Below are 9,005 nucleotides of genomic sequence, written 5' to 3'. Positions count from 1 at the left end.
ATGTTGTCATTAATTTGAACTTGGATAGTGTTTGCTGTAGCAAATGACTTAATATCTTTAGTTTCATTAGGCATAACTTTCAGTTTCAAAAGATCAACATCAGCAGCAAGACTATCAACCTTAGAAGCAAGAACATCAATTTTACCAAGCTTTTCCTCAACAGATTTGTTAAAAGCAGTTTGTGTACTAATGAATTCTTTAAGCATGACTTCAAGATCAGAGGGTACACTCCTACTATTGTCGTAAGAATTACCGTAAGAATTACCACTATTAGAAGGATATGGCCTATAGTTGTTGTTACCAAAATTATTCCTATAAGCATTGTTGTTGAAATTATTATTTTTAATGAAGTTCACATCAATATGCTCTTCTTGAGCAACTAATGAAGCTAAAGGAACATTATTAGGATCAACATGAGATCTACCATTAAAAATCATAGACATAATAACATCAATCTTATCACTCAAAGAGGAGGTTTCTTCAACAGAATTTACCTTATTACCTTGAGGAGTCCTTTCAGTGTGCCATTCAGAGTAGTTGATCATCATATCATCAAGAAGCTTTGTTGCAGCACCCAAAGTGATGGACATAAAAGTACCTCCAGCAGCTGAATCCAATAGGTTCCTTGAAGAAAATTTAATCCTACATAAAAGGTTTGGATGATCATCCAAGTAGTTAGTCCATGGGTAGGGAAATTCTTTACCAAAGATTTCATTCTTTCCCATGCTTGGGCGACATATTCATGATCCAATTGCTTAAAATTCATAATGCTACTTCTCAAAGATATAATTTTAGCAGGAGGATAATATCTTCCAATGAAAGCATCTTTACATTTAGTCCATGAATCAATACTGTTTTTAGGCAAAGATAGCAACCAATCTTTAGCTCTTCCTCTTAAGGAGAAAGGAAACAATTTCAGTTTTATAATATCCCCATCTACATCCTTATACTTTTGCATTTCACAAAGTTCAACAAAATTATTAAGATGGGCAACAGCATCATCAGTACTAACACCAGAAAATTGCTCTCTCATAACAAGATTTAGTAAAGCAGGTTTAATTTCATAAAATTCTCGCTCGTAGCAAGCAGGTGGAGCAATAGGAGTGCATATGAAATCATTATTATTGGTGCTAGTGAAGTCACACAACTTAGTATTCTCAGGAGTATTCATTTTAACAATAATAAAAATAAGTAAAGCAAACCGAATTAAATAAAGTAAAACAAGTAACTAATTTTTTTGTGTTTTTGATATAAAGAAAACAAACAAGACAGAAAATAAAATAAAGCAAGACAATAAACAAAGTAAAGAGATTGGGTGTGAGAGACTCCCCTTGCAGCGTGTCTTGATCTCCCCGGCAACGGCGCCAGAAAAAGTTGCTTGATGACGCGTGAAGCACACGTCCGTTGGGAACCCCAAGAGGAAGGTGTGATGCGTACAGCAGCAAGTTTCCCCTCAGTAAGAAACCAAGGTTATCGAACCAGTAGAGATGAAGGCCACGTGAAGGTTGTTGGTGAAGGAGTGTAGTGCGGTGCAACACCAGGGATTCCGGCGCCAACGTGGAACCTGCACAACACAATCAAAGTACTTTGCCCCAACTTAACAGTGACGTTGTCAATCTCACCGGCTTGCTGTAAACAAAGGATTAAACGTATGGTGTGGAGAATGATGTTTGCTTGCAAAGAACAACAGAGAACAATGATTGCAGTAGGTTGTATTTCAGATGTAAAAGAATGGACCGGGGTCCACAGCTCACTAGTGGTGTCTCTCCAATAAGATAAATAACATGTTGGGTGAACAAATTACAGTTGGGAAATTGACAAATAGAGAGGACATAACAATGCACATACATATCATGATGACTACTATGAGATTTACTTAGGGTATTACAACAAAGAACATAGACCGCTATCCAGCATGCATCTATGCCTAAAAAGTCCACCTTCGGGTTAGCATCTGCACCCCTTCCAGTATTAAGTTGCAAACAACAGACAAGTGCATTAAGTATTGTGCATAATGTAAACAATACAAATATCCTTAGACAAAGCATTGATGTTTTATCCCTAGTGGCAACAGCACATCCATAACCTTAGGGGTTGCGCTGTCACTCCCCGGATTCAATGGAGACATGAACCCACTATCGAGCATAAATACTCCCTCTTGAAGTTACAAGTACCAACTTGGCCAGAGCCTCTACTAGCAACGGAGAGCATGCAAGATCATAAACAACACATATATGATAGATCGATAATCAACTTGACATAGTATTCCATATTCATTGGATCCCAACAAACACAACATGATGAGATCTAAGATCTAGGGTGTGGCCCGATCTCGCGATAGACCCAAATCAAAAGGGGAAAAGGTGGGGGGGAAGAAGAACATGAAGAACACGAAGGACGACCACACACACACCAACCCGATACAATCGAATCTTACCCTCGTGGCTCGATGGACCACGCCAATAGAATCACCCGGAAGAGACGCGAGGTAGAATTCCACGTGAGAGATTGGGGTTGGAGACGGAGACCGGTGAGGGAGAGAGAGTGGGCACACTAGAATCTCACTCACAAATATCCGAATCCACAACAAGGGTTGCCTTGGTTACAAAGGGGATCTAACCCTAGGGAGACAAAGCTCAAAGTAGTGTTTAAGCTCAAATTATGTCTAAAGAGGTAAAGGGGCGTCCTGGGTCCTTATATAGGCCTACAAGGCGACACATGGCGAAAAGGTACGAAGTACACGACTTAAGAAGTTTTGGTTGAGGCGTTTCGACGGATCCGGTCCAGGGGCCGGTCAGACCGGACCTGGGACCGGCGGGTCCAGTCAGGGGCCGGTCAGACCGGTCCGAACCGGGCGGCCGACTGGGCGCCAACCGGAAGTGTCGCAGATGTCCGTCCAGTTGGCCCCGGTGCGACGCCCGGTTGGAACCGAGGGATGTCCGGCGGGCCGCCCGGTTGACCGGGTCTGGGACCGGGTGGTCCGGTCCTTGGGCCGGTCCGCCGGGTCCTGGGCTGGCTGGCTCCCTGTTGACGTGGGAGTTGAAAATCTTTGTGTTGTAACTTTTCTTCGTTCCCCGGCAACGGCGCCAGAAAAAATGCTTGATGCGTGTAGTTGACACGTCTGTTGGGAACCCCAAGAGGAAGGTGTGATGCGCACAGTAGCAAGTTTTCCCTCAGAAAGAAACCAAGGTTTATCGAACCAGGAGGAGCCAAGAAGCACGTTGAAGGTTGATGGCGGAGGAGTGTAGTGCGGCGCAACACCAGGGATTCCGGCGCCAACGTGGAACCTGCACAACACAATCACGTAACTTTGCCCCAACGTAACAAGCGAGGTTGTCAATCTCACCGGCTTGCTGTAAACAAAGGATTAGATGTATAGTGTGGATGATGATGTTTGTTTGCGAAGAACAATGAAAGAACAATTGCAGCAGCTTGTATTTCAGATGTAAAGAATAGGACCGGGGTCCACAGATCACTAGTGGTGTCTCTCCCATAAGATAGCAGATGTTGGGTGAACAAATTATAGTTGGGCAATTGACAAATAAAGAAGGCATAACAATGCACATACATATATCATGATGATTACTATGAGATTTAATCAGTGGCATTACGACAAAGTACATAGACCGCTATCCAAGCATGCATCTATGCCTAAAAAGTCCACCTTCGAGTTATCATCCGAACCCCTCCAGTATTATGTTGTAAACAACGAGACAATTGCATTAAGTATGGTGCGTAATGTAATCAACACAAATATCCTTAGACAAAGCATCGATGTTTTATCCCTAGTAGCAACAAGCACATCCACAACCTTAGAACTTTCGTCACATCGTCCCTGCATTTAATGGAGCATTAACCCACTATCGAGCATAAATACTCCCTCTTGGAGTCACAAGTATCAACTTGGCCGGAGCCTCTACTAGCAACGGAGAGCATGCAAGAACATAAATAACATATATGATAGATTGATAATCAACTTGACATAGTATTCAATATTCATCGGATCCCAACAAACACAACATGAAGGATTACAAATAGATGATCTTGATCATGATAGGCAGCTCACAAGATCTAATATGATAGCACAATGAGGAGAAGACGACCATCTAGCTACTGCTATGGACCCATAGTCCAGGGGTGAACTACTCACACATCGATCCGGAGGCGGTCATGGCGATGAAGAGACCTCCCGGGAGATGATTCCCCTCTCCGGCAGGGTGCCGGAGGCGATCTCCTGAACCCCCGAGATGGGATTGGCGGTGGCGGCGTCTCTGGAAGGTTTTCCGTATCGTGGCTCTCGGTACTGGGGGTTTCGCGACGGAGGCTTTAAGTAGGCGGAAGGGCAGGTCAGGGGGCCACACGAGGGCCCCACACAACAGGCCGGCGCGGCCAAGGGCCAGGCCGCGCCGCCCTAGTGTCTGGCCACCTCGTGGCCCCACTTCGTCTCTCCCTCGGACTTCTGGAAGCTTCGTGCAAAAATAGGACCTTGGCGTTTATTTCGTCCAATTCCGAGAATATTTCCTTACTAGGATTTCTGAAACCAAAAACAGCGTAAAACAAAGAATCGGCTCTTCGGCATCTCGTCAATAGGTTAGTGCCGGAAAATGCATAATAATGACATATAATGTGTATAAAACATGTGAGTATCATCATAAAAGTAGCATGGAACATAAGAAATTATAGATACGTTTGGGACGTATCACTCCCTTTCTTCCTTTGCGCGCTTCGCATGACGTTGAGCCCAGCTCCATTCCCATCTTCACGTCTAGCTGCTCCTCTCCTTCTCTTGACCATGGTGTGTCTTCCTCTCCGGGATCTTGATGCTTCTTGTACCTAATAACACAAAGCATGTCGGCATGAGGTAGCAATCCATCTAATGGGGGTACCGAGATCAAGGGTAGTGAGGAGCGAGTTCACCTTATCATGTAATGCTTTAACTCGAGCCCGCGTCATTGGTCCACTTGGGGGACTTGTTGGTCTTGATGTAGTGTCGTCGGTGAGCGGGGCTACATCATCTCCCCCCCTTGGGAAAGAGTCGTCCTCGACTCGTGCTCCTCCTCATCTCCATGATAGGGCGATAAATCCGAGACGTTGAACGTGTTGCTCACCAAGTACTTGGAGGTCGGGATGTCGATGACGTAGGCGTTATTGTTGATCCATTTGAGGACCTTGAAGGGGCCATCTCCTCTTGGTTTGAGCTTCGAGTTGCGTTCATGAGGGAATCTTTCCTTCCGGAGGTGGATCCAAACAAGGTCGCCTTCTTCAAATATTATTTCCTTCTTCTTGGCGTTGAGGCGGGTAGCTTGGCGGAGGACATGCTCTTGGATTGTTGCTCTTGTTTCTTCATGTAACTTCTTCATGGCGGCGGTGCGCTTGTCGAAGTCCATGTTTGTCCTCTCATGAAGGGGGAGTGGTAGGATGTCGAGTGCCGTGGGAGGGTCGAAACCGTAGACAACCCTGAAGGGACTCCATGATGTTGTCTTGTGTGTGGCTCGATTGTAGGCGAACTCCGCGTGCGGAAGGCACTCTTCCCATGACTTCAAGTTTTTCTTCACGAGTATGCATAGAAGAGTTGAGAGGCTTCTATTGACCACTTCCGTTTGTCCGTCTGTTTGCGGGTGGGAGGATGATGAGAACAAGAGCTTTACTCCAAACTTTGCCATGAGCGACTTCCATAGATATCTCATAAACTTGACGTCTCGACCCAACACAATGCTTGCCGGTATTCCGTGTAGGCGAACAATTTCCCTGAAAAACAACGAAGCAATGTGTGAAGCATCATCGGTCTTATGGCATGGTATGAAATGAGCCATTTTAGAGAACCTATCCACTACCACAAAGATCGAATCATGCCCATGTTTTGTTCGTGGTAATCCTAGGACGAAATCCATGGTAATATCCGACCAAGGTGCATGAGGAATAGGTAACGGTGTATAAAAACCATAAGGGTTGGTGGTGGACTTAGCTTGAAGGCATGTTGTGCAACGGTTGCGTAGGCGCTCCACGTCTCGCTTCTTCTTTGGCCAATAGTAATGAGTGGATAGCATCGAGAGTGTCTTGTCACGTCCAAAGTGTCCCATAAGGCCACCTCCATGTGACTCTTGCAAGAGTAACTTTCGAAGAGAAGACTCGGGAATGCAAATTTTGTTGGCTTTAAACAAGTAGCCATCGTGCAAGTAGAAGTCATCAAATCCTCGGTCAACGGAATACTTCTCAAATATCGGTGCAAAGAAAGAATCGGAAGTATAGAGTTCTTTGATCTCCTCAAGTCCCAATACATGAAAATCCAAGCGAGTAAGCAAAAGGGTGTTTTTGCGGGAAAGAGCATACGCCACTACATTGTCCTTGCCCTTCTTGTATTTGATTACATACGGGAAGGACTCAATGAACTCAACCCATTTTGCATGCCGTTTGTTCAAATTGTGTTGGCTTTTCAGATACTTCAAAGACTCATGGTCGGAATGAATGATAAACTCTTTTGGCCAAAGATAGTGCTACCAAATTTCAAGAACACGAACCAAAGCATAGAGCTCCTTGTCATAAATAGGATAGTTGAGGCGTGCGCCATCCAACTTCTCACTATAATATGCCACGGGTTTTCCATCTTGCATAAGAACGCCACCGATGCCAATTCCACTTGCATCACACTCAATCTCAAAAGTTTTTGCAAAGTTTGGAAGGACGAGAAGGGGAGCTTCGGTAAGACGTTTCTTCAACTCATCAAAAGAATTTTGTTGGGCCTTGCCCCACACAAACGGAACATTCTTCTTGGTAAGCTCATTCAAACGGCAAGCAATAGAGCTAAAATCTTTCACAAAGCGGCGGTAGAAACCGGCAAGTCCATGAAAACTTCGGACTTGACCAACATTTGTAGGAGTAGGCCAATTGTGGATGGCCTCCACCTTGGAAGAATCAGCTTCAATCCCATTAGCGGAAACCACAAATCCAAGGAAAACCAACTTGTTTTGAGCAAAGGTGCACTTGGGGAGGTTTGCATAAAGGTTCTCATGACGCAAGATGCATAAGACTTCTCTCACATGTTGCACATGGTCCTCGGGATTTTTGCTATAAATGAGAATATCATCGAAATAGACAACCACACTCTTGCCAATGAGAGGACGCAAGATGTGATTCATGAGGCGCATAAAAGTTGACGGGGCATTAAAAATACCAAATGGCATGACAAGCCATTCATATAGACCAAGCTTGGTCTTGAATGTCGTCTTCCATTCATCACCGATTGGCATGCGAATTTGGTGGTAGCCACTACGCAAATCGACTTTAGAGAAAATCGTGGAACCACTAAGCTCATCAAGCATATCATCTAAACGCGGGATGGGATGGCGATAACGAACGGTAATGGCATTGATGGGGCGACAATCCATACACATTCGTTGTCGTGGTATCGTCACGGCATATGCCATAGGGTGGCTAATCGAAGGGGCTCCTGAGAGATCTCACGGCGGTATCCGGAAGCGGGTATGGGCACGAGCGACACGGCGACGTACCCAGGTTCGAGGCCCTCCGGTGGAGGTAAAACCTCTACTCCTGCTATGAGTGTATAATGGTAATCACACAAGTACAATGGTGCTCCTAGAGCCGTGTCCGGCTGGCCCCGAGAGGCTAAGGGAGACGATGGTCTCTCTCACCGAGGCAGCGCTGTAGGTAGAGTGAAAGCAATAAGTGATCGATCGTCCCCGCACGAGAGGGGTAGTGCGGCTTATATAGGCACCGGCACTTTACATATAAGACCCTATAGTCTACCGGCCGGCCTGGCCGGCTTCGGCTTCCGCTCCTTCCCGAGGCGGTGACGTCGAGAGCCGTTGAGGCGTCATGGCCTGTCCCATCCGGCCGCCTAGGTCGGCGGTATGGAGAGGAGGTGTCTCTGTCGCCGTCAGCCACTGTAGCCTGTACGGCGCGTCGTAAGCCATGATGGCCTGTCCGGCGCGGGGCACTATTGCTCCACAGTGCCCCGCGCTTTACGGAAGATGAAGTCAGCGTGGACTTTGGGAACCCGGATCACCAACCCGGTTCCTTCCAGTGCAAGACTCGCCAGCCTCGAGTCGGTCGGATATGGCTTGTAGAAGCCGGCCCAGCTACAGCATTGGCGGCCGTAGCCAGGCCGACTAGGACCTAGAGCCAGCCGGCTTCCGGACCAGCCGGCCACGGCGCCAGCCGGCTGCTCCTCAGCCGGCCTTTGCCGCGAGCCGACGGCCTGGCAGCCGGCTGCTCCGCGTCCATTGCCCTACCCGGGGTCTTCCCCCGACATTAGCCCCCGAAGCCGGCAAGGTCCTGCGTTTAGAAGGACCTAGGCAGGTTTTCCCTGGCTTCTTGAATATATTTGACCGGCACTTGGAGGGGCCGACCGAGGATTTCCTTTCAGCCGGCTGCGCCCTCATCTGGCTCGTTCTTGCCGGCTGCTTCTAGCCGGCAGCTTTTTACACTTGTATAGTTTTTGCTTTCTCGCAAGATTTGATGGCGCCTCCGCCTTGCTGATGAATTTTGGCTCGAGTGGAACTTTTCGTCCGGCTCCGGCTTGCTGCGCGCCGGAGTCTCCGCCGCCTCGGGCCCCGTGCCCGACTTGACTGGTCTGACGCCTGGCCTGGCGGTCGGTTCGTCTGGTCACATCAATGTCCCGCCGGATCCGGTGCGGTAGTGGGCGACGTGGTGTGGCAGTTTCCGGTAACCGTAGCGGTCGTGGGAGGAGTTACGGCGCGAGTAATCCGGAGACGTGGCCCACGTCGGCCACTTGGAGGCCAACCGCCCGCGCCTGAGGGCTTTAAAAGCCGCGGGGGGGGCATCGAGGCGGTACTTGGCCATTTCTTCCTCCTCGCGCTCCTGCCTTGCAGCCTCTCCCCGCTCGAGCTCTTCGCTGCTCCGGTGCGATTTCTTCTTCCGCTCCCCTGGCGAACCTCGGCGAGCAGCTGCCCCGACGATCCTCCGCCGTGCCGTCGCCGCAAGCCCGTCAACCCGGCGCCACGGGGCCACGCGCATCGACGGCGTGC

Source organism: Lolium rigidum, chromosome 2, assembly GCF_022539505.1.
Source record: "Lolium rigidum isolate FL_2022 chromosome 2, APGP_CSIRO_Lrig_0.1, whole genome shotgun sequence".
Classification (NCBI taxonomy): domain Eukaryota; kingdom Viridiplantae; phylum Streptophyta; class Magnoliopsida; order Poales; family Poaceae; genus Lolium; species Lolium rigidum.
The sequence above is the reverse complement of the archived record's forward strand: the minus strand, read 5'-3'. Positions refer to the sequence as shown.